A 26,062-nucleotide genomic window follows, 5' to 3' on the forward strand; every position below is an offset into this window, starting at 1 on the left:
TGCCATGTTATGTTAGTGTGCAAATTGATAAAAATTCATTGTTTCTCCCACTGCATTGATAGGCTGTGATACTGTGAAGATTTACAAACTTTGTCTGCAAAATTCAGCCCCGGAGCACCGCTATTTTCAATATTATAGGAACCCTGAGGTGCAAAAAAATGGCAGTGAGACCACTTCTGATGACCTCCAATAATATCCCCCACCGATTGCCACCTTCCCAAAGGTGATAGAGTGAGTGTCCCAGTTTTGTGCTGGAAGCCTGCAGAGTTGACAGATTGTGACGTCAGCCAGCAACTAGCATTGATTTGGCACCAAATCTGCCATTTGGACCTTACTGGCCCTGGTAATGCCCTCTCTCAAATACATATATCTGAATAGGGATCTCCGCCTGTGCTTTTTAAATGGATCACCATGCAACCTTCAGGTGAGATTCTTTTGACTTTCTTTTGCTGCTGCAGAGTAAGTGGAAGGTTTATGTACTGTATTGTTGGAGGAGTTCACCCAAGTCCTTCGAACCAGATGGGAGTGGTGCTGGAACTTTCCAGGGAGTAGAGTGGTTTTGAAATGCCTCTGAGCCGAAAACTTGCTATCAGTCATCGGAGCTATAGTTGCTGTTCCTCTTGGGCTGCTGCATGTCAGGGAGATGGGGCAGGGGCAGCAGAGAGGAAAAGCTGTGCGAAGAGGGAGGAGCGGGAGGGACCTCAACAGAAGGACATACCTATCTTGCAAGAGTACTTCTACTTCCACCTCAACCAGGAGCAGTGTCTGAGGAGACTACGCTTCATAGAATGGTGAATTGGACTTGCAGTTGCAGCGCAGGGTAAGGTCACTGTCCAGGTCACCATGGTGCTTAATTTCTACATCTCAGGATACTTCCAGGTTGGAGTTGGCAGCACCTCAGGAATCACTGACTTCGCTGTACGTATGGCATCAGGAAGGCCTCTGTGGCACTGAATGCAACAAAAGGACACTTCATTGTCTCATTTCTAGGGAAGGATAAAAAAGCATTAGGAGTGGGCAAATGGCTTTGCCAGGGTAGCGGGCTTCCCTATGTTGGGGGTTGATATCAACTGCACACATATGGCTCTGCAGGTGCCACGCATCAACGGGGAGATACACCATAACTGAAAAAGTTTCCACTCCCTGACCATGTAGTTGGTATGTGACCATGGATAGATTATCATGTTGGCGAATTCCCATCATCCTGTGCTGTCAGCCATTCCTGCCATCTTCAGACTACCACAAGTAAACTGAAGATGTCTGCTTGACGGCAAGGGCTCTCTACACCTGGTTAATGACCATCCTCCACCACCCAACCACGCGTGGATTGTGCTCCTGCAATGACAGGCATGCTGCAACCAGGAACATCCTGGAACATAGCATTGGTGTCCTGAAACACCAGTTCTGCTGCCTGGAGCATTCAGAGGATGCCCCCCGGTATTCAATGGAGTGTGTCTCATGATTCCTGGTAGTCTGTAGCATCCTCCACAACCTGGTAATCATGAGGACTCAGCCTTTCCGCCAGGCCTTTGGTGACACCTCAGAAAGAAAAGGAATAGGCAAAGGGGAAGGAAAAGCAGTGGGATGAGAAAGGGGGAAGCCATCCGGGGCATCATTCTTCTGGCTGGGCTGTCCGTGAGCATCTTATCAGATTCCGGTTCCCCTGAAAAAATCCCCATCACTGATGCTCGACAATTCCCCACCTTTCCATTTCTCTAATGTGGACCATCTCTTGGCCAAAATCCTGAAATAAAAAACACCATGAAAGAACCATTCCATACCAACTTTATCTAACAACACTTTCAATAATCATCACAATACTCAACTATCAACCCTTGTGCTTTTCCTTAATGCCTGTCTTGCGAGTGCCTTTCCTAATGCTCCTCTGCAGTAGCTTCTGCATGGCGGGGGAAGTCTGCTGACTTTCAGTGGGGGAGGCGGAAGATGGCCTTGCAGGATACCCTGGAGCAGCTCTGGACCTTGAGGCTTCAAAATGCCTTGGGAAAGGCAGCAGCAGTCTGTGCTAGCTGGCTCAGAAGCAAGATCAGGTGCACTGATGGATTGGCAGAGCTGGAAGCACAAAACTGCCATTCCGAGAGAAGACAACAGGTCAGCCTTTCCCTGTGCACCACCCTATCAAAATCCATCTGAGTCTTCTGCAGCAGAACTCGTCTGCGACCTCGTCTTCCGAGGAACTGACACATGCCTTCCCTCTGACTGTGTGCCTTGTGACTCACCATGTGCAGATCCCACTTCTAATCTACCCTCTAAAGTATGCACAGTGCCAAAGTCTGAGCTGGGGACTGTGAATGTCAGATGAAGTGATGGCGCTTCTTTCTCAGAGGTGTAATCTTGTTCTTGGCTTTCAGCCTCCGTCACCACTGGATGGCCATATAGCAAGTCTTGGGTATCTGAAAGCATAAATGCAAGAGGGGAGGTATGTGGTGAGGGAAAGGCAGGTGGATGGAATACAAGACCATTGTAACACCATCTGCAGCTTGGACATCATACAAGATTGCAGGATGAGCTGAGGTGAGATTTGAGAAGGTGGGTAAGACAGAAACATACCATTACCCTGGATGCTTTCAACGATACTGGTGGCAACAGCCTCAGTGATGCCCATGCCAATAATTCAGAGCACTGTCTCCTCTCGGGGGCTAATGCAACCATGCTTGTTACACTCTGATTCTTTGCTGTTCATTGCAGTTATGCGCAAGAGAGGGGGAAGTTTGTCAGTGAGTGTGTTGCAAAGTGTTTGGGAGACGTGTCTGTCACAACTGAATAGCTGAAAGTATGCTGAAGCTGCCTGTGAGGCTTGCAGCTGTGGTAAATGTGTGAGGACGGAGATCTGAATGTCTGCCATGAGCCCTGGTTGCCAAAGATTGTTGATCAATAAGTAATGGAGACATGGCACATTGAGCAGTGTGAGAGGTTGGTGGTACAGTGGGTAGGAGGTGGCATTTAAAGATGTATTCATTGAGTTTGACAACTTGTGTGAGGTAATTGAATATTTTCCAGCACTGTTGTCACATCCTCAGGGCCAGGCTCCTTCCATTGACCTCCATGGCTAAGAGCTTCCATTTCCTTTTAAGTGTATTTTAGGATGCCCTCCTGACCCCCTGCTGAAAAATGTTTCCCCTCTTTCTTCCACGAAGGCGTCCAGTGCTGCACTGGGGAACCCCGGAGCCCTTTCTCTTTTCTGCTGCTCCACTGCTCCTCTTTCCTCCTTCTGTGAAACACTTCGATGGACACTTTTAGCGTCTACTGCAACCAGACAACCAGAATGTCCCTCCTCTTTTAGAGGTGAAGGCTTGTTTTATGTAGTGCAGGCTAGCTTTAATTGGTGCTAGCCTTGCACGAAGCTTAGTTACATGTTGAGTATGCGGACAGTGAGCAGCGCATTTACTGCTGGACTGCACACAAGAATCATTTGGAGGAGCAGGTAGCACAAAGTTTGCATACTGCCTGCATCACTCCCATGTGGCACAAGGTACTTGCTCGCTGGCAGCTGGTTAGCTCAGTTGGCTAGATGGCTAGCGTGTGGTTTAGAATAATGCCAACAGTGTGGGTTTGATTCCAGTTCTGGCTAAGGCCCTACCCTGAGAGTGGAAGGCAATGGCAAACTATCACTGAAAAAAAAACTGCCAATGAACAGCTCAGGATGAATCATCAGCGGACAATGAGCCAAGGACCTGCCTTTTTGTGAAGCACACATGGATGCCCATGCCTGTCAATGGTTTTCATCCATTTTTTAACCAGTGTCTTTTTGTGATTCCTCTGTTGATAAAGGAAAGTACAAAATGGTTAACTCTATTCATGACGAGTTAGTAGATGTTTTTATATTGTCACACTTTAACTTAGCAGGAGAATTTGCAGTTTGATTGACAGTCAGGAAGGTGATGAACTGAACACCACTTCCACAGCCATAATGTGCATTATACCAGCAGATAGAGTGGTTAGTCCTTTCCGGCAGGAAAGTACCATGGGGCTTCCATAACCCAGACAACGAGGGGAGAAGGCCATACTCACCAGGCGCAAGTATCCCGATAGATGTTATCCTAAAATTCAGGTCTGGAGTTCTGGCCTCCACTTATCAGAACTGTCTAGGGCAGAGTTCAAACTCTGCAGCTTCTGATTCAAGATGGGAAACCCAACTTGAAGCCAAAGACTTGCTCCAGAAAATTATTTAAGCTAAAGGAAGACTAAGTGTTCGGGATGGAATACATGCTGCCTATGAAAAATGAGCGAGGAAATTGCAGAGGCCATAGAAATTATATTTCAGGACACTATTGAGTTAAGATGCAAGCTGTGGGATTGGTGAGACAGAGTTGGTCTGTGTAATTGTAGGCCTGTTAGCTTAACATCTGTGATAGGGAAAATTTTACAGTCATTAATTAAGGATGCAATGATCATGTTTCTAGATGAAGGGAAGAGAGTTAGACGTAGCCAGCACAGATTTTGAAAGGGTTGATCAGGCTTCACAAGCCTCATAAAATTCTTTGAGTGGGTAACAGATATGGTCAATGTGAGATACAGTGGATGTAGTGTGCATGGGGCAGGATTTTACAGGACCCCGATGGGGGGTTTGCATGCAGGCGAGCCTGTAAATTCCCCAAGTGACCTTCCCACCGCCTACCTGCCTGCTTTGACCTGCCCGCAACTTTATGGTGGATGGGTGAGGCCTCAGACAGCCTGCCCACCCTCATCCCAATTAATGGCCACTTAAAGGCTGCCTCCTGCCCCAGCCTCAATTTTGAGGCCAGCATAAAGGGTTCAGGGCTGGGGGCGAGGCTGTCCGACAGGTTCTCCTGGTAGGGCCTCAGGCAGAGGGGGAGAAGCCTCTATTGCTGGCTCCCTTTTCCAGATCAGGTGCCCCCACATCCCACCACCCACCCCCCTCCTCCGAGGGCTGGACCTCCCATGTGCGTTCCTTCCACTCGTTCTTCAAATCACAACCCCCAACAGCTCACACCCACCCTCCCTGAGCCTCTCCTCCCCTTTCCACCACAAGATATTTCAGACTTCCCTGTGATCCGGCGTTCCAGCACTTTGAACCTGAGGACTGTTTGTCATCCCAGCAGCGGTCACTGATCATAGTGGTGCTGCTGAGATGACAGTGCTGCCGACCAGAGGCAGGACTTCTGCCCGAGTGAAGGGTGGAAGTCTCGCTTCCGGCCAATTAATGTTGCTGCGAGTGTTAAATGGCTGTGGAGCATCCCTCTTCAGTGGGGGATGCATTTGCTGCCAACTTCTCAGGTGGCGGGGTGGAAAACTCTGCCATTGGTAAAATTCTGCCCATCGACTTAAAGAAAGACTTTGATAAGGCATTACCTGGGAGATTACTAATGAAGGACAAGAAATGAGAAAAATAGCAATCTGGATTAAAAATTTGTTAGAAGCATGAAACCAGCGAGTAGGAGTTAACAGCAGTTTTTCAGAGTGTTTGGAAGTGGGTAGTGGTGCCTCAGGGGATTCAGTTCTGGAGTCGCTTCTGCTCACTGTTTATAGCAATGATTTGGATGCTGGCATCGAGTGAGTTATGTTACAATTTGCAGATGTTATCAAATAGAAGGTGTAGTCAATTCTTTTAGAAGGCCAAAGGAATATTGATAAGATGGAGGAATGGGCTAAAAATGACAAATGAAATTTATGTATGTATGAGATGATGAATTTTGTTTAAAAATAGCAATGGGAATTATATCCTGTATGAAAGTAGACTCAGTGTTGCACAGCATCTGTGGAGAAAGAAACAGAGTTAATGTTTCAGATCGATGATAACCTGTCATCATTGACTTGAAACATTAGTTCTGTTACTCTCTAGATTCTGCCTGAGCCACCCCATAACTGTCATTTCTCTAACAAAAAAACATCCAATTTTCAAGTCTTTCTTCATATTTGTATTTTCCCAAACCAGGCAGCTGAATCAGTTCTGGTGAAGGGTCATCGACCCGAAACATTAACTCTGTTTCTCTTTAAATGCTGTCTGGCCTGTTGAGTATTTCCAGCATTTCCTGTTTTTATTTCAGATTTCCAGCATCTTCAGTATTTCGCTTTAGAATTTTGGAGTTGCTGCGAGAAACAGGCAGCCCTCCAGCTCTCTTGGGTGTCATTTCGTCATTCCACGAGTACATGCACTGTTTCGTCAGTTGCAATGGAGTAACATCAGACGCTTTCAAGATCAGCAGCAGGGTAAAGCAGGGCCGCATCCCATAGCCAACTCTCTTTGAAATGTTCTTCTCCGTGCTGCTATTGTACACTTTTAGTGAATCAAATGAGTGTGTCTACCTTCATGCCTGAGCCAATGACAAACTGTTCAACTTGACAAGACCAATGTGCATAATGTCCTATGCATTAGGATATTAATGCCTAATTAATCGCTGTTTGCTCATTATGCTGCACTGGCATCTCATACTGAGCTTCATTTGCAACAGCTTGTAGATTGGTTCTCCCAGGCATGCTTGGAGTTTGGACTGACAATCAGTGTCAGGAAGACCAAAGCTTTGGGCCAGGACAAAGAGACTCACCTTCCATCAACATCGAGAACCTCACTCTGGAGGTTGTCGACAGCTCCACGTACCTTGGATCAACAAATACCAATCACCTGTGCCTTGATGCCAAAATCAGCACCAGGATTGCCAAGGCCACAGCTATCATGTCAAAGTTGAGAAGGTAAACGTGGAAAAACAGCAAACTGACGTAAAATACATGGGTCAGGCTTGTATTCTCAGCATCCTCCTTTACAATAGTAAAGCATGGACAACTTATGCAAGCAAAGAAAAGCAACAGTTTTCACCTCCACTGCCTGAGACAAATATTGGGCATCTCCCGGCAAGTGCTGAATATAGAAGTACACAAGCGTGCAGGGATCCCCAGCATGTTTGCCCTCTTGATCCAGCGATGACTCCATTGGTCATGTGAACTGAATGGATGACAGCCACATTCCCAAAGACATGCTCTATGATGAGCTTGCTATCGGCACGAGACCAACAGGTCACCTACGCCTACAATACAAAGATGTCTGCAAGCAAGTTGACCATGATGGGAGTGGATACATGGGAATTCCTCACTGCTGACTGGAATGCCTGGAGACAAGCAGTCAGGAAGGGCATAGAAAGAGCAGAGGACAAGAGAAATGACTATATTGTGGAAAAGAGAGCCTGGCGAAGGAAAAAAACAACTGTCAACCTCACACCAATGCTATTCATCTGTGCCAGCTGCGAAGGGACCGCCACTCACAAGTTGGCTCCTACAGCCTCAACAGACAATGTTCAGTCCAGAAGTGACATACACCCCGGGTGCACTCCATCGTCTCCTGAGATGGACATGTGCCTACATATGAAGTTGGGGGTGGGCATGGGGATATGATGGATATAGTTAAAATTATGCAAGGGTGGATGATAGAAGCATACTGTTTCCATTGGGTAAGAGGTTTAGAATGAGGGGCTATACTTACAAGATTATATTTAAGAGATTTAGAAAAGAAAGCAAGAGAACCTTCTTCACAAAGAGAGTTGTAATGCTGTGGCATTCACTTCCAGAGTTAGTAGTTAAAGTAAAAACTATGTTAATATTCAAGGATCGATGAAGGAAAATGAGTTAAGTGTTGTGGGAAAATGATGGGTAAATGTGATTCGAACCATATCTACATGCCTAGAGGGTAAATGCCAACACGGACTAGCTGGACAAATGTCCTGTTTCTGTTTTGAACATGTCACTGTCAAATCCATGTTCACCTATCCTGCAGGCCCATGTTTGAACTCCTCCAATGTCATTTCCACCAGCATTGAAATGGCCCTCATCAAAGTCACAAATAACAACCTATGTGAATATTACACTAGTAACCATTGTCAGATAGATGTCAATGCCTTAACCATATTGGAACAGTTTGGCTAGAGTTATGGCTAGTCCTGAAGCACAAGTCTTCAGTCTTGCAGCTGGGATGTTGTCGCAGTCCATAGCCTTTGCTGTATTCAGTGCACTCAGACATTTCTTTACCTCATAGAACAAATCAAATTGGTGGAAGACTGGCGTCCATGATATTGGAAACCTCAGCAGGAGGCAGCAATGGCTCATCCACTCGGCACTTCTGGCTGAAGATAGTTGTAAGCACTTCAGCCTTACATCCACATGCTGAGTTTTGCCATCACTGAGGATAGAGATGTTCATGGAGCCCCCTCCTCCCACTAATTGTTTAATTGCCCACCACCATTCATGACTGGATGTGGCAGGACTGAAAGCTTTGATCTGACGTTTTGGTTGTGAGGTTGCTTAGTCCTTTCTATAGCATGCTGCTTCCAATGTTTAGCATGCCTGTGTTGTGTTTTCATCAGGTTGGCACCTCATTTTTAGGTGTGCCTGGTGCTGCACCTGGCTCTTTTACAATCCTCATTGAACTAGGGTTGAGCTCCTGGTTTGATGGTAATGCTAGAGTGAGGGATATGCCAGGCCATAAGGTTGCAGACTGTGGTAGAATCCAATTCTGTTGCTGGTGGTCCACTGTGCCTCATGGATGGCCAGTTTTGAGCTGGTATATCTGTTCTTAATCTATCCCATTTAGCACAGTGGCGGTGCCACACAACGTGGTGGATGATGTCCTCAGTGTGAAGACAGGACTTTGTTTCCACCAGAACTGAACAGTGCTATTAACATGGATAGATGTATCTGTAGCAAGTAGATTGGTGAGGATGAGGACAAATATATTTTTCCTTTCAAATGGTTCTTTCACTACCTGCTGCAACCCAGTCTGGTGGATTTGTCCTTCAGGACTTGGCTTGTTCAGTGGTGCAACTGTGCCACTCTTGGTGATGAACAATGAAGTCCCCCACCCAGAGTACATTCTGTGCCCTTGTCACCCTCAGTGCTTCCTCCAAGTTGTGTTCAACATGAAGGAGCACTGATTCATCAGCTGAGGGAGGGCGGTATGTGATCAGCAGAAGGCTTCCTTCCCCATGTTTGACTATTCCAATGCTCTCCTAGTTGGTCTTTCACTCTCTGTAAACTTGAAGCCATCCAAAACTCTGCTGCCTGTATTTTAAATCTCCCTGTGTTGGCTGGCAAAAATTCCCTCCAGCTTCAGCAAAGCTTTGATTTTAAAATTCTTATCCTTGTTTTCAAATCCCCTCATGGCTTTGCCCTCCCCTATCTCTGCAATCTCCTTTAGCCTCCCAACCTTCCGAGATATCTGTGCTCTTCCAATTTTGGCCTTTTGGGCATCCCTGATTTTCACCACTTCACCATTGACAGCCATGCCTTCAGCTATCCAGGCCCTAAGTTCTGGAATACCATCCCTAAACTTCTCTGGCTTTTTACTTCTCCTTCCTCCTTTAAGACACTGTTAAAACTCACCTCTTTGACAAGCTTTTTGTCATCTCTCCTAATATCTCTTTACATGGCTGGGTGGCAAATTTTGTTTGATAACACTCCTGTCAATCACCTTCAGACATTTTACTATGTTAAAAATGCTGTATAAATACAGATTATCTATTCGTGCTGTTGTAACCTCAGTGTATTTCTGTGAAATCATATCACAACTGGATTTACGGGCGAATGCTTCTAAACTGTCAGTTATCAGTTATGGGAAAAGGTCTGTCTAAACTGATAAAACAACAAAGACAAAATAAAATTACATATAGATTATGCATGGTACAGCTTGCAAGGGATGTAAGTCAGAGATGTTTTCCAAAAAAAGTGAGCATTGCATATTAATGTTCCATAGACCCTGAAGCATGCAGCAAAGCCATAAACATGGACAAGCAATCAGAGATAGTAGACTTGTTAACATTGTAGGAAATTTCCTAGCTGAATGTTCTGTTTGTGCAGCATTAAGAAGCATCCTTTTGGGAAATATTTCTCCAAAATGATGCACCATTAAATAACAAAGTATGCAGCATTTGGTATCTAAGTACTTTGCCTCATATGCAAAAAAATCAAATCAAAGAAAGCTCCCCACAACATTAACCAATCTAAAGTTCTGCTGAAATTAGGTTGAGTGCAGCAACATCTATACAGTGATGCCAATAGTACAATACAAAGTATGGAGATGGATAAATGAATGATTTCCCCAGATAACCAAGCCCTACTAAATGTTCTTCTTAGTAATCGAAAATAAGGATCACGTTTTTTACTATCAGATCAGGGCTGCCAAAGCCTCTAAAGCAGCTGCAGACAAATTTCAGTGAGTCTCAGCGACCATTTAGCCTCAGCACACTGCACAGACTGTGTACGTGTAGCTCATCAAACATGAGAGAGAATGAGAGGGATAAGTAAAGAGAGACAGGTTAACCAAAGAAAAATACAAGAGGGGCAGGAGACTATAAAACTGTGTTTTAAATGAAAAAAGTCACCCCAATATTAATCAGAAGGCTGATTGTGAACTGGGGTAGCGGGGGCAGGGATTGAAATTGTGTGGGTGAAATTTGAAAGTCAACTCAGCAGGTTGGAATCAGTGATCACAACTGAACTGAAGCAACACATCTTGATTTCTTGGGTTTGTGTCACCAAGCTGTGCAGCGGGTGTGATGAACACCCACATGACTAAATCTATGCTCTATTTAAAGTGAATATGTTCACAATGGATGGTGCACAAAAGGTAAGGGCAGCTGTTATAAATACCTAATTCATGGTTCATGTTAATATTTTAGAGGTAATTTTTAGTTCTGGGAAGATTAAAGTTTAACTGTAGAAAAGGGGATACATGCAACTAAAGCAGCTTGAAGACTATTACATTTGAAAGGTTGGGGCAATGTTGACTTAAAGGGTTAACAGCTAGAAAAGTAATATAAAACAGCAGCTGGACTTCCTTAGCTGGAGAATTGGAGATGAGGTGTCTACACTGCTTGCAAAGAAATGCAGCTCAGAGGGTTGTTTTGTTTTAGGAGTTAGAGCTACAATTAATTTAAGAGAATTCAGTGAGCCCTGGAATACTATGTTGTCATGGAGATGGGTGGAGCTTAAGAAAGTCCTAGGGTTTCAATTCATCTGTGTGTTTGCTGGGGAGAGTGAGTGTTCTGCAGCAGGGGGAAAGGCCATACTGAAAAGTTGCTGCTGTTAGCAGGCTCCAGGCAGCAAAAGCGTTGCTGTTAGCTGGCTCTGTGTAGTTGGGGCTCAAGAGAAGTCCCAAAGCCATTTGATAGTTCTATGCAGTTAGGGCTTAGGGCAATTCCTGGGGAGCTGAAAAGGTGGCTGAAGGTCACTGGCTTCATGCTGGAAAAGGTTAGGGCTCAGAAGAAGCCCTGGGAGTCATTTATAGTTTGATGTAGCTGGGGGATTGGAGCTTGGTGAAATCCAGTAGCAGTGCCTGCCCAGTGAAGCTAGCAGGCTATTAAAGAGCTGATGTTGCATCAGTAAGTAGGAGCTGGAGTGCAGACTCAGAAAATCAGGGAATGGAGTCTCAGGAGACGTGATTGAAACGCTAGGAGGTGTGCAGTCACTGAGTCACTCCAAGTTGGAACAGCTTTGAGGGAATTCAGAGGCTTGATCTTCAAAAGTGAAAAGTTTGGAGTCCCTCGTGAGGGAGACAGAACTTCAACAAGATTGGTTGGCTCAAAGTGTTTACTGATATCTGGATTGGTTGCTGAGAGATCTATTGGATCTGTCTTGGTTGCATTTGCTATTCATTGTACAGTGTGGTGTGTTCAACCACAATTTGCCTGTTAATTCACATATACCTCATATTAACTCTGAATGTTAAAGGATTAGATATAAATTGTCATGAAGCTATTAATGTATATAATGTTATTGGAAATTATTTTTTTTAAATAGAGCTTTAGTCTGTGGGTGTGTCTGTGTGTGTTTTAATTGGATTAAAACCAGCTAGTCTGGGCGCTTTGATGTATAATAGTTTTGAGATGTAAACACAGAGGTAGAGGATATTTGCATTTTGTTGAATAGGGCGTTCAAAGACTGGGGTTGAAATCTTGCACCTAGCTAGGAGAGACCAAGCAATGTTTATATTACTAATAAAACTGGTACTATGGAAGGGGTTTTATTGTTAGAAGAGGTGGAGTTCAAAGGGCCTGATGATACAATGAGAATTTGCATTCAAAGAGAAGTGCTGGATATAATAGAAAGCAGTTTTGTGTGTGCAGGGTAGAAGCATGTAACATCAAAGCAGCTGTAAGCCGACAACTGTCTGCAAAGGAACCAAAGTGAAAGTAACCTCATTTTGAATTTGTAAGGTGAAAATGCTTTGCCTGGTGTCTGCTTGAAGTCTATAGGTTGTTGTTGCCTTAGTGGAGATTAGTTTGGGAATTTGTTAAAAAGTTATGATAGTGGTAATTTGTAGGCATGTTTATATGTTTAACTTGTGTAAATTAATAAATGTCTCATGCAGTTTGATATAAAAAACCTCTCAAGAACTGGTGGTCTTATTCCTGAATTTAGAGTTGCATCTCAAACATACCACTTGAAAATATAGGTTAAGACAGTTGTTTAAAGTTTCCCTCTGGGATTTTAAATAACAGCCTTTACCAACTGTTGTATCATAACAACTGGGGACTCTTGCAGGATAAAAATATTTCTAATTCCTTGATTGGTTTGGAATTGGTGAATCTTAAGGTTATGAGTACAAGAGGCACTTTAAATTCAGAAGTTGGTGAGGTTTTTTGGAAGGGGTAAGACTGCAAGATGGCTTTGGCAATTGCTAAGACTTGTCTGGGAGTAGAATATATAACTCTGATTGGTATGGAAAAAATAACCAAAAGTAAGTTAACAGAGTTGGTAAATAAGTTAAAATTGGGGTTATCTGAGGGGGCTAGGAAATCAGATCTAATTAAAAGTATAGCACAGCATCTACAGTTGGAAGTGAAACCTGACACTAGTGAGTCACAGCTGGAGCTAGTGAGACTTCAGTTACAAATGAAGACACTTGAATTTGAACAAGCGAAGGAACTGAAAAAGCTTGAATTAGAAGCAAAAGACAGAGAAGTGGCTTTTAAAAGGGAACAGGCAGAAATGCAGGAGAGAGAAAGAAAACAGGAAAGGGAATTAGAAATTGTGACGATAGAGAAGGAGGAAAGAGAAAAAGAGAGAGAGAGAGAATTCTAACTGAAGATGTTGGCAGCTAAAAAAAGAGATGCCAGGGGGTGAGGTAGGACTTATCTCCAGAGTGGAACCCAGTGGGGAAATGTTTAAATTTGTACAAGCTCTTCCAAAGTTTGAGGAAAAAGATATTGAGGCATTCTTCATTTCATTTGAGAAGTTAGCTAAACAGATGAAATGGCCACAGCGAAACTGGATGTTATTATTACAGTCTAAGTCAGTGGGTAGGGCGCATGAGGTATGTGCTTCACTAGCAAAAGAAATGTCGGTGAATTATGATGTGGTGAAAAAGGCTATTTTGAGTACATATGAGTTGGTTCCTGAGGCATACAGGCAGAAACTTAGGAATATGAGAAAACAGCCTCGGCAAACTTATATTGAGTTTGAAAGAGTAAAACAAAGTAATTTTGACCAGTGGATATGGGCGTTAAAAATAGAGACAGCATATGCAGCTCTTAGGGAAGTAATTATTTTGGAGGAATTTAAGAATTCAATCCCTTCAGTAATGAGAACTCAGGTGGAGGATCAGAGGGTTGATTCTGTAAGAAAAGCAGCAGAGATAGTTGATGATTATGAGTTAGTTCATAGAGATAAACCCTTTTTCTTCATCCTTTCAAATTGGAAAGGAGAAAAAGTGGTAAGGTGAAAGGAAGGTAGGTAGTCAGGGAAGAGAAGGAATGGCTGGAAGTTCCCAGGAAGATTTTTCTGAGAATAAAAAGGGAGGTGCTGAAGGTAGAAGTGACATTCGAAAATTGAGGTGTTTACATTGTAATAAAATGGGGCACATGAAGTCAGTGTGTTGGAAATTGCAGGAAAAACCTATTGGAATTGTTGGAGTACAGAAAAGTTTTGGAAGTGAAAGTACTGTGAGTTCTGCAGTTCAGGCACAGGAGAAACCAATGGTTTGTGTACAGGTGAAACAGGGTAGAATCAGTGAAAGGTAAAGAAGCGGGAATGTGTTCACAGTTTACTCAAGAAAATCCTGAGGAGCAGGTTGCAGAAATGTTTAAAGACTTTGTGTGTGGAGGGAAAGTCTTTCCATGTGTACAGGGTGGAGTAGGTAAAGATGTCAATCTTAAGAAACACAGGGGCTAATCAATCTTTAATATTGTGGGATGGTGACATTTGTTGTCTAAACAAAACATAAATGGTCCCTAACCAGATACTACAAAAAACCTAGGGCCTGAATTTTATCCTTGGGTGCACGCAATCGACAGGCCTGGGAGCGGCTGGAAAACCGACCGCCAACCGCGGCTGACCCCTGACCGCAGCTGGCCCCCGACCGCGGCTGGCTCCCAACCTGGCCCCTGACCACGGCTGGCCCCCGACCGCGGCTGGCCCCCGACCGCGGCTGGCCCCAACCTGGCCCCCGACCGCGGCTGGCCCCCAACCTGGCCCCTGACCGCGGCTGGCCCCCGACCATGGCTGGCCCCCGACCGCGGCTGGCCCCCGACTGCGGCTGGCCCCCAACCTGGCCCCTGACCACGGCTGGCCCCCAACCTGGCCCCCAACCGTGGCTGGCCCCCGACCGCGGCTGGCTCCCGACCACTGCTGGCCCCCGACCGCGGCTGGCCCCTGACCGCGGCTGGCCCCTGACCGCGGCTGGCCCCTGACCGCGGCTGGCCCCTGACCAGGCTGGCCCCTGACCGCGGCGGGCCCCTGACAGCAGCTGGCCCCTGACCGCGGCTGGCCCCTGACCAGGCTGGCCCCTGACCGCAGCTGGCCCCTGACTGCAGCGGGCCCCTGACCGCAGCTGGCCCTTGACCGCAGCTAGCTCCCGACCATGATTTCACACTGCTGCCCAATTAAGGGCCAGCCAGTGTGAAACGTGTGCTGAAAAATTCAGCGCTGCCGGGGTGGGGGCAGGAAGAGGCAGGCGATAACACGACCACAGGCTCAGGTGAGCGCTGCGAGAGAGCTCCCTGAAAGCAGACGGATGCCTCAGGGAGCTGCAGACCTGCAAGTAATGAAATAAAGCTTTAAAAAGCTGCAAAAAAAGTCCATGCATCACAATCAAGCACCTGAAAACATACCTCAGAAAAATGCTGTCCCCAGATATTTATTTTTATTTTATTTCCAAACGGAGATTTCATCCCGCCTATGATGAAAAATGTAAAGGCTGCCTGGCCGATTCGCCCGTCCGCCAACCATAAGGTTGGACAGGCTAGGAAAAATCACAGACAATTGTGCCGTTAATGAGCTTAATTTCCTTCTTAGTTGTTGGCAGGCGCACTTCCGGCTTTTACACGCACCCGCCAAGCGAAATATCGTGCAAGTGCGCGATGACATCAGGACGCTCGCCCGACATCATCTCGCTCGATTTCACGCCTGAAGAGGTCAGGTGTGTGCCCACCCACGTGGCATAAAATTCTGCCCTAGGGGCCTGGCCTAGGATCATAACACAGCACCCAGATTGAGTGATGCATCACTGGAGTTACTGCTATGAACAGGAGGGATATACTTTTCCCCAGCAATGGGACGGAGAAACTTGCTGCTCTCACCTAGAAAGTATGGTTGGAGGTAACTGAGGAGATGAGCAGCAGAAATATTATGCAATGTAGGAAGTAGTTTAATGACCTAACCCGGTAAAGATAAGAGTGCATTTGCTAATTAACTTATATCCTGTGGTTTAACCTCCCACCTGCTGTCTCTCAGCCTTGCCATGCATTCTTGTCATATTATTCCTTACACCAACTCAACTTTCAGCAGCATCCAGCCCTCACTTTCTATGGGCTTCATCACACTCCCACTTATCTATTCACCTTTGCTACTTGCCCCAATCCTTAAGCAATGTGATGCATCAGTCTCGCTGTTACCTTCACTGAATACACTACATTAATTACCACTGACCAGAAACTGAACCAGACCAGCCATATAAATACTGTGGTTACAAGAGCAGGTCAAAGGCTGGGAATTCTGCTCTAAGTAACTCATCTTCTGACTCCCCAAAGCCTGTTTAACAACTACAAAGCTCAAGTCAGGAGTGTGATGGAACATACTCTGCTTGCCTGAATGAGTGTGACTCCAACAACACTCAAGAAGCCTGACACCATTCAAGGCAAAGCAGTCTGTTTGATTGGCACCCCATCCACTACTTTCAACATTCACTCCCTTCACCACCAACTCACAGGGCAGAATCTTCAGGCATAAAATGACACGCGGTGACATCAGGCATGCATCCCGACGTCACCGTGCGTCATTTAGATTTTCAGTTCGGCGGGCACACAGCCGACTCCGCTGCATGCCCGCCGAACTGTCAAAGGCCTATTAAGGCCATTTAAATGTCAATTAAACTAATAAACTGAGCTGCCTGTCCATCCTTAAGGTTGGCGGCAGGCGAAGAGCCCAGGCAGCCTTCGCATTTTTCATGGAACCTCATCGACAGGCGGGATGAGGTTTCATGAACGTTTTTAAAGTGTTTTAAAAGTTTTTAATAAAATTAATGGACATGTCCCAGCTCATGTGACAGTTTCACGTGAGGGGACATCAAAAATTTTTAAATTAAAATTTTTGTTCACCTTTAATCGATGTTTAATAAGTGAGGCGCCTCTGTGACTCTCCCAACTCAGGGAGCCCCTCCCCCGCCCGCGCAGGAATTGGCCCACCCACATAAAACGGCAGCGTGGATCCGATCGGGGACGCCGATTGGGTCCGCGCCCGCCCGTGCCCACCCCCGCATAACCGCACACACCCAACGGGGGGAAAATTCTACCCACAGTGGCAGCAGTGTGTACCATCTACAAGTTGCACTGAAGCAGCTCACCAAGGCTCTTTCGACAGCACCTTCCAAACTCCCTGACCTCTTCCTAACGTCTGAATTAAATGGCTGCCAGGATGTCATAAAAAGCACCATATGGTTTTAGCCCAAATGCACAGTCCAACAAACTGCCTGTGATTCTCTAGTTGCCAAAAATGTGCATCCATTTAGGATTGAAGCAAATGGAATTGAACTCAAATGCCCGTCCCTTTATTTGCATAATATAATAGGCTAAGTGTTTCACATCAGCACCTCCTGTCTAATGTTCACAGTAAAACCTGCTGAGTATATGTAAACTTTTATTCATGACCTTCAGCCCTTGTTACAATTTGTCCAATTGCTTTTTGTTGTGTTAGCTAATTGTGAGACCAAATGCTAACCGAAAAAAGTGCTGAATTTTTTTGCACTGTAAACCATTAGGAAAGATTTATAAGTTTCAACCTGTAGCTGAATATATTTCAATCATACATTTTAAACTTGGATTGGCTCATAACTCATTTTAAATAACTGAACTATTTAATGTCAGCATCTGCACAATATTTATACAGGGGATGATGGACCCGGTCACAAATTGCAGCCCCCTTGCCCAAAAATCAGGATGAATGAATTTTGCAGCCTTTGTTTTTCAAAAGCTAGCGGGTGAGAAATCGGGGAGGTTATGTTTCTCGGCGTTAGGAAGAAGAATGAGGCTCTGGATGATTGAATGGCATTGTGCTCTCAAAGAAGTGCAGAGTTCAATGATGCAGCATTGGAGCTGCTCCATCACAAAGGGCAACAAAAAGAGTTGCCCTATCTGGTATCGAAGGGAACCTGCGCTCTTTGGAAAGAGGTGGCAAAAAGGGTCAGTGCAGCCTCCAAACATTCAGAGAATGTGGGGATAGGAGACAAATAGTATTGTCAGTCCCAGAAAATCGACCAATATAAAACCACTCAGCACGTCCTTATCCAAAATAGATGTGTGCCGCAACTGTTATGCCTTGAATGGGTCCAATTGCAAAGTACTCTAACAACCTAACAGCTCTTTGACAGCTTTCCGTGCCTGCCCATATTGCAGCAGGGCAAGCTTCCTAGGTGCAACTTCAAGCTTGAACTATTGGTTCAATAACAACTATAATGTAGTCCCAACAAAATCAATCACATGTTTATTTACTCACATATGGTGTGAGCATTTGATGTCGCGGAAAGTGTTTTTGAAACTTCCAAAATCTCAGGACCACTTACCTGCTTTCAGGATAAGGGGGGACAAAACTAAACAGCAGGAGGACCATGGAATTTTTCACCCTTAGGTAAATTTGAAGAGGCCACACTGCAGATCCTGGTTGGGTCAATAGGAATTAGGACAAGATGAAAACAGATGCTTCCCTAACTTCAGAGTCAGTGCCATTCTGTTCCTGTGCTTTCTCAGGTAGCTCACTCACTCACTTTCATACAGTCAAGCGTAACTTTATGACATGAGTAGTAGTTGAAGGCTTGTTTTGCAGTCAGCATCCTAACATAAGTTCATTTTTTTACTATAGGTGTCTCTGAAAGACTGACAGAACTCCTAGCGCATCAGAAGGAGGTAAAATCTTACACCAACCAGTATCATTAACACCATCTGTTGCAAGTATCAATACATCCAGCCTTGGGGGTTTCAGTTATTCAGCACAGGAAGTGTCAAATGAAACACAAGAAAGCATCATGGTTGTCATCATTGAAGGATCAATAATCTGTTCGCTGAAGAGCAAGCTTGTGTTTTTCATTGGCTGCAGAGCCCTGGAATTAGGACTACTTGAGTTGATGGAGACTTTTAAAGAGTGGAAGGTAAGTGACTAGTCAGAAATGTTAAAGGAAGGATTTCAGAGAGTGTCTAAAGGCCCAGGAAACAAAAATGGAACAATAATCTAGTGCTAGACAATTGGAGGCAAGGGCTGAAGAAAGGAGATAAGAATAGGTGAGACCACAAAGCAATTTGAAGATGGGGGTAATTCTCTTGGGTCAACAAAGCTGGTGAAGCTGGGCAAGATCAGCAGCAATGGCTTTAACGTAATCCACAGCATCATGAATGTCTTGTAATTTATGAATGTTAGAAGTGAGGATGCAGTAAGGGCAGTGCTGAAGAAGAACAGTCTTGGGATGATGAAGGCATGATGTGGTGGCAGAAGGAGATAATTAAGGAAGCAGGGCAGATGATGTTTCAGAGGTAAGAGACAGCAATCTTGGTGATTGATCAAACATGCATGAGGAAGCTGAAATTATGGTCAAGCAACATCCTATTATTCAGCATCTCTGGACTTAACTTGAGATGACAGTCAGGGAGGTGGATGGAGTGGCAGCTGAAGGCATGACTTCATTTTAACAGATATTTTATTTTAACCAAGAGCCCAAGGAAACTTGGCAAAAAGACTGAATCCATGAGGAAAGTGCCACACTGCATCACCCCATATCCAATTGGATATCCTCACCCCACCCCCCAACAATTTCTCTAACCCCCCACAAAACACCTACCTGCACTAATAGGTTTAGGTCTTGTGAAGCAGGCTTACCACCTGAAAGGCCTCCAGCCTATTATTCAGGCTGCCTGTGGGTGGAAACACCACAGAAAAATGTAAGGCAGTCCTGCAGTTAAATTCTTCCTTCCTAACAGCACTGTGCGTGTGCCGACTGTTGTAAGGGTTTGTTCTGTTCAGTAGGTCTCATGAAGAGGTTTAAAGGCTTGTGAGGTTGAACATTGTTTGTTAGTACACATAACTGTATACATATATAGAAGGTGTAGCGCAGACTATGAGCTAACTCCATGCTTACTTCGACACAGGTCTCTGCATGACTCTTAGACTGACCCAGGTACCTTGTTATGTGACCCTTTACATCACACTATGGGCAGTTCTCCAGTCTCACATTATCCCTTGCTATGCCAAACACCCTTACACTACACTTCCACTACCACCCAACCCCCCCTCCCCGCCCCCTAGTCTTTACCCAACATATTTACAGTACAGTCTTTCTTTACACATTACACCTTCTCCCCGCCTCAGGTCTCTGACTTTATAAATTCAGATTGCACTCTGGTCACATTTGGAGGAGTGGTAGGATCAGTTGCTTTGGGCAAGCTTTGTTGTTTTGAAGTTTGAAATCATAGTATCCTGTGTTTCCGGCACTTGGGTATCTCCCTCTGATTTGCTTTTTGTGCTCTTTGGAGTTGAAGTGTTCCTTACCAACAACCCATCTGCTTTGTTTGGACACCATAGGCTTGTCCTGTTCCTTCTGGAGGGAGTGTTCACCCTGTTCCTTCATAGTATGAACACGGGTTTTCTTTTTCTGTGGGGTTCGCCGAAATCTTTCTGGGAGTTGATGGTGTATCTTCATTCTATTTGAATGTTCCTCACCTATGAACTCAGCCTGCAGTTTGGCTTTCATCGCCACACTGTGTTGTTTCCTGCACCCTTGTACCTCACTATGGAGTGTTTTAGTGAGCTGATGATCGCTACTCTCCTGCTCCAGCATTTGTCTTGCTGCTGTGCGCTACTGCTGGAAATTGCCGTTTTTTGCCCCAGTGTTCCCAGATTGTGTGAGAGTAACCGTTAGAGCCTGAGGCTGGGGCTGGTCATTCCCATGTGTGTCTTCTGCTCAAAGTATGATGGTACTTATCGGAAGGTTTGGCTGGCCTGGCCAAAGAGGAACTTCTGTCACCCGCAAAAGAATTGGACAAGCTGGCTCTGCAAAGAATGAAGACAATTCAGAGCTGTTGTCCCAGTTGGGAGTCTCTTCACTGGTGGACCTCTCAGGAACTTGCAGTTCTGTGTAGTTAACGACGAGGTTGTTTTGACATCTTCTGTTGTTTTGAGGAGGTGAAGGGCAACGCAAGTATCCCTGCCTAACAGAGAAGAGAATTGGTCTCAGATGACGTACAAAATTTTGAATATTTGCTTGTCGCCACACCGGAGTGGCTCTAGGATCATGCCTATGACTGGAAGTCAGATTCCTCCAGACCCATAGAGTGGAGTGTCTGTTGTTCACAGTTACAGTTCCTTATCTGAGAGGACTGTCACACTGGCTCCTTTATCTAATTTGAATTGGTGAGGTGACCATTTACAGAGATGTCAGCATTCCTAAAGGAGAACCCGGGATCCTTGATCTCATCCAAGAAGCATAGCTGAACTCCTTCATGGTGTAGTACCTCAATCTTGAGGACTGTTTTGGGATTGTCCGCACGTCTCAATGTCTTCGATTTGCACAGCTTTCCAAATTGTCCCAGCTGGTTGCAGTTGAAACACTGTGCAGAGATAGCAGGACATTGCTCTTGCTTGTGAAGTCCTTTGGCTCCATAGGGCTGTCATGGCCTCCCACCATCGTGTGGCCTGTTTGGGTATTGTCTTCCTTGGAGTGGCGTCTCCCTGCCATTTTGTTGCTTTATGAGCTGGACAGTTGATGTTGCTCTATACCAAGGCTTAAACTTGCCAAGTAAAATGGACTGGTGTTGTTGGTGAATTTCAGACTGCCTGACTATTTGGATGGCCTTTTCTAGAGTCAGGTCTTCTTTTGCCTGTAGTATGTCCAAAAGGACAACACCAGCCACTCCGACTACTAGGCGGTCTCGTATAAGCTCTGACTTAAGGCCACCATAGCCACAGCCTCCAGCCAATCTGTATATTTCACTTGTGAAAGAATCAATGGGTTCTCCAGGCTATTGGACTCGGCTGTTGAACTTAGCTCACTTGAAAATGTTGTTACTTCTTTAATTAAAGTAGGTATTAAAGGATTTCAGAATTCTTCAAACTTACCTGAAGATTCATTTATTCCTTGCCTCACAATGATGTCATTGGCTAACAGACCTACTGAGTACCGTAATGTATTCACTTGTTCAGCCTGTGTCTTCTTATCTAATCCTGAAGCTATCGTGTATCTTGAAAATATTTTTCACCAAAGCTCCCAATTCTGCACCTGGTCTAGCCCTCGTATCAGCCCAAATAGAAGTGGCAAGGTTGATTTATTGTCTATGGTTGCTTTTCAGCTCAAGGGAGTACAGCTTTAAATGTTACCTCACTTTTAAAGATGGTGCTGCAGTAGCCGATTATTCAATGCTTCTGTCCACGCTTATTGGATTTTGGCAGGCTCCCGTGGCAATTATGGACCAGACCTCAAAGGGATCGATTCCTTGAAGTAAATGTTTTCATCAAAGATTTGGGCCCTTTAGAATATTTTAGGAGTATGTTAGGGCAATTAGAAAGCAATTCCCGGCTTTGGCTGAGTTTTTAAGTTTGTTTTTTTTAAGGAGCTTGTCCGCCGCGTGATGTGACTCTGAATCCTGGCTGGCAGCGATGATTAACAAAATGGACTGCTCTGACTGATTGATGGCCTGAATACTTTTAAAGGCTAGTTCAGCCTTAGAACTGAATTTTTGGTCACTCTTGCTAGGTCCTTTGACTCAGCAATCGATGAGGACAATGGACCATCACCATGGACCTCCATGTGTTCTGGCAGAGTCCTTTAGCTGCATAGTGGAATTTTCTCCTGCCTTTCAGCCTCACGACTGCAATGGAGCTTCTTTTTGTAGGCGATCTCCATGTCTTCAGCTCAGGTGAACTTCAGTTAGGTCAGAATACTGTTCTTTTAGTTCTTCAGTCTCCGGGGTCCTTCACCAGCTTCTTTGGTTCTGGGTTCATTCATGAGCTGTCACCAATGTTGTAAGGGTTTGTTCTGTTCAGTAGGTCTCATGAAGCAGTTCAGAGGCTTGAATGGTTGGTTACACATAACTATATAAAGATATACAAAGTATAGTCCAGAATATAGGCCGAATTTTCCCTAAATTGCACTAAGTGTGATGGCGGGCGTGAAAAATGACGCTTTTCCTGCCGGCCACAAGGGTGGATTTTTGCGCCGTGTGGTCCGCTTCCTGGCCCATCCTGCCTCATTAATAATGCATGCATGGGAAACATGTCAGTTCACTGGCGGGCGGCCTTGGATTTGCCTGCCACTCCGTCGCCTCAGCGCTTCTGCACTGTGGGAACCATATTTAAAGCACGCCAGACCACAGCCTACTTCATGTCTACAGACCAGGACTGCTCCAGGCGACAGATGGACCCAAAAGCCAGGAAGACGGCAGCCCCCAGATGTATGGACGCCTCACCGGAGCACCTTTTGGAATCTGCTGAGGCCTGCCACGATGTCCTCAACCCCCACTCTGGCTGCAGGAAGTCCACCAGAGTTATCAACCCGGCCTTTGAGGCGGTGGCAGTAGTGGTCAGCACCACTAGACCATACAGCAGGTTAGTCATCCAGTGCAGGAAGAGGACGAATGATCTCATCCATTCTGCCAGGGTAAGTCAACCACCTCATCAATCTCAACGCACACACTCCCAAACCCATCTCACATCCACAGGGATCTCACACCTTGAGGGACAACGCCACTAACTCTCACACACACCCTCACATCTCCATCAGGATCATATCCTCAGGAGATCGCATCCTTATCCCCACAAACATTCCACGCATCCTTATCATCTGCCATGGCATGCGTTCTGCTCACACTCTTTCCATCTGTTTTCATGCAGGAGAAGCTGGCTCACAACAGCACAGAGAAGTCCCAGGTTGGGGGTGGAGTGGCCCACATTAGGCCCCTCATTTACTTTGAGGAGTGTGCCATCACACTGGCTGGTGAGGATGTGGACCATTCCTGCGGTGACGGTGAGGTTGGCAGCAAACACCCACGTGAGGATCCTGCACCACATCATCCCACCCTCAACGCAAATGTGAGTGCTCTCTCTCCTGCTTTTGAATCTGCTGCCATGCACTAATTATCTCTACTTTGGTTCACAGGGAGCTCTGCCAATCGACCGACAACTTCAGGCAGCCAGCCCCTCAGCTCCATCCAGGTCCTCACCTCCAGCCAAGAGGACACCTCCTCCATTGAAGAGTTGGAAATAAGCAGCCTGAAAGAGCCCATCACAGCGCTTACCCACACCCTGCACCAGCGCAAAGACACACACCGCAGTGGGACCTAGATCTAGAGTAGGCTCAGGTTCACAATCTGGTGGTCACTGCATGGACAAGTGTCCACAGCAGGAGGAGGCAGGTTCAGCCAAGCTCCCAGCACTCGGAGGACAGTTGGAGAAAAGACATCTCTGAGGTCGGAATCAGATGACAAGCCTCTGGATTCTGCCTTCCAACTCATCCTGGGGAGTCAACAGAAGGCGGGGGAACATCACACAGAGCTGTTGCAAGCTGTCAACAGAGTGGAACGCAAGTCAGAGAAGTGCATCCACCTTTTCTCCGATGAAGTGTTGCTCACATGTGCGCATATGGAGGCCTCCATGAGGAGGATGGCGGATGCCATGGAGATCCTGGGCCAGCAGAGTGCGGAGATGCATGCAGACCTGCATCCCATCGCGGTGGCCTTGGATGAGTTTCTGGAGCGGCAACGCAAGAGGGAAATGGGGCACCTTGATGTTCCTCCAGGTGCTCCTTCTCTCAAGGAGTCAGGCCAGGCCCCTCAGGCACCCGAAGGGTGGAGAAGCAGTTGGACACCCCTGGGTCATCAACTCAGGAATCGCAAAGGCTGTTCACTCTTCCAAGCCTCCTTTGCCTGTGACCCCCTCAACCTCATCCTCTGTCACCACAGAGGGAGCAGCTGGCCCACAGGAGGACAGCCAAAGCAATCCAGGGCCTTCCTCCAAAGGACGTAGGCGAAAGTCATCAGAGGCAACAGGGCCAACCATTGCACAGGCTGTCTCCACCTCTGCTGCAGATGTCAGGGCAGCACCTAGAAGAAGTGGTAGGCCTAGAAAAGTTAAGAAATTTTGACCACAAGAGCATGTGCAGGTGAACACATTTTGTCACTTTATATCCTGAAAATATATTCACTTTCACTGAATAAAGTGAAATGTTGTCTTTCAGCATCACTGACAGGCTTCGCAAGTCCTCCTCCTGCAATTCCCCCCCTCACCACCTCCATTAGCAGTTCAGCTGCACACAACTGGACCACGAGTGATTCTGGAGGGAGAAGTGTGTGTGTGGCAGGGCCTTTCGGAGCATCGTTGCAATCACTCTCCCAGGCACACGGATCCTTCACCCATCACACTCATCTCACTATCTGGAGCATTTTTCAATGCTGCCTGCAGGGGTTCGCCATCTGAGCTGACCTGCATCTCCGCCCACCCACTGAATGCACTCCATGCAGCACCTGTACCCATCCAACACAAGGCTCTGCTCAGTTTCAATTTGTGCAAAATAGTCATAGTAAAGTTTCTGATAAGCTCCCTGTCCTTTCCCCACCTCCAGTCACCTGTGTCCTTTCCTCCATCACAGTGGACCCCCCTGGCATCACCTTCCGCCTCTTCACTGTTACCCTACAGCCGGAACCCTTCTCCTTCAGGAACGTCCAGGTGAAACTCTTTCGAGTTATCAACAGTCACAGATTGCAACTCTTTCGAGTACAATCACAGTTCTTGGTTTCCGGGAGTGGGACATGAACCCACAACCCTCTGATTCAAAGGCGAGGGTGCTATGAACTGAGCCACAGCTGACACCTCATGTCCAGGTGAACATGCACCTTCTCCACCTTCGAGAAAATCACACCCCCATCCACATTTGTTAGGGAAGGAAACAGTTAAAGAAGTTAAATTGCTAATTATTAGGTTGTTTAGCTAAGTACCATTTGGTTGTAAAAAAGGGATAACAGCTGAGACCAGTGCTGTCTGTGGAGAGTTTTACAATAAGCAATAAATCTCTGTCTGAAGGAGTCTGTCTTGGTTTCGGTCTTCATTTCTAAATAACTATTGGAACTTAACAACATTGACCTCCCTGACCTCCCCCTTCTCACCCCCAGGGTCCATGTTTGCTTCTGTGTCCCCCATATACCTTCACCTCTCCCCCCTCCATATACCTTCCCCCCTTCCATAGACCCTCCCCCAATACACCTTCGCCCTCCTCCATACACCTTCCCCCTCCATAGACCTGCACCCCCTCCATAGACCTTCACCCACTCCATAGACCTTCATCCCCCTCCATACACCTTTCCCCAGTAAAGTGCCTGGAAGATGGTGCGAGGCCATGGCAAAGTCCATGAAGATCCAAAGCCTCAGCAAAGTCGAAGTTGCTCTGTGGAGACCCCCCACCTTCCGAGAGCTGCTTCACGGTGGAGCCGCGTGTATGAGGATCCACCCACCATGTGATGCACGTGCTGCTTCAGGGGCTGATAGCTGGAGGCCTTCAGCATCTCCTTCTCTGAGCAAGGCCCTAAAGGTAAGTCCCGAATTTTGCATGTCACACTAGTCCAGACATGTTCTGGAC

The sequence above is a fragment of the Cetorhinus maximus genome, chromosome 18 (assembly GCF_964194155.1).
Source record: "Cetorhinus maximus chromosome 18, sCetMax3.hap1.1, whole genome shotgun sequence".
NCBI lineage: Eukaryota > Metazoa > Chordata > Chondrichthyes > Lamniformes > Cetorhinidae > Cetorhinus > Cetorhinus maximus.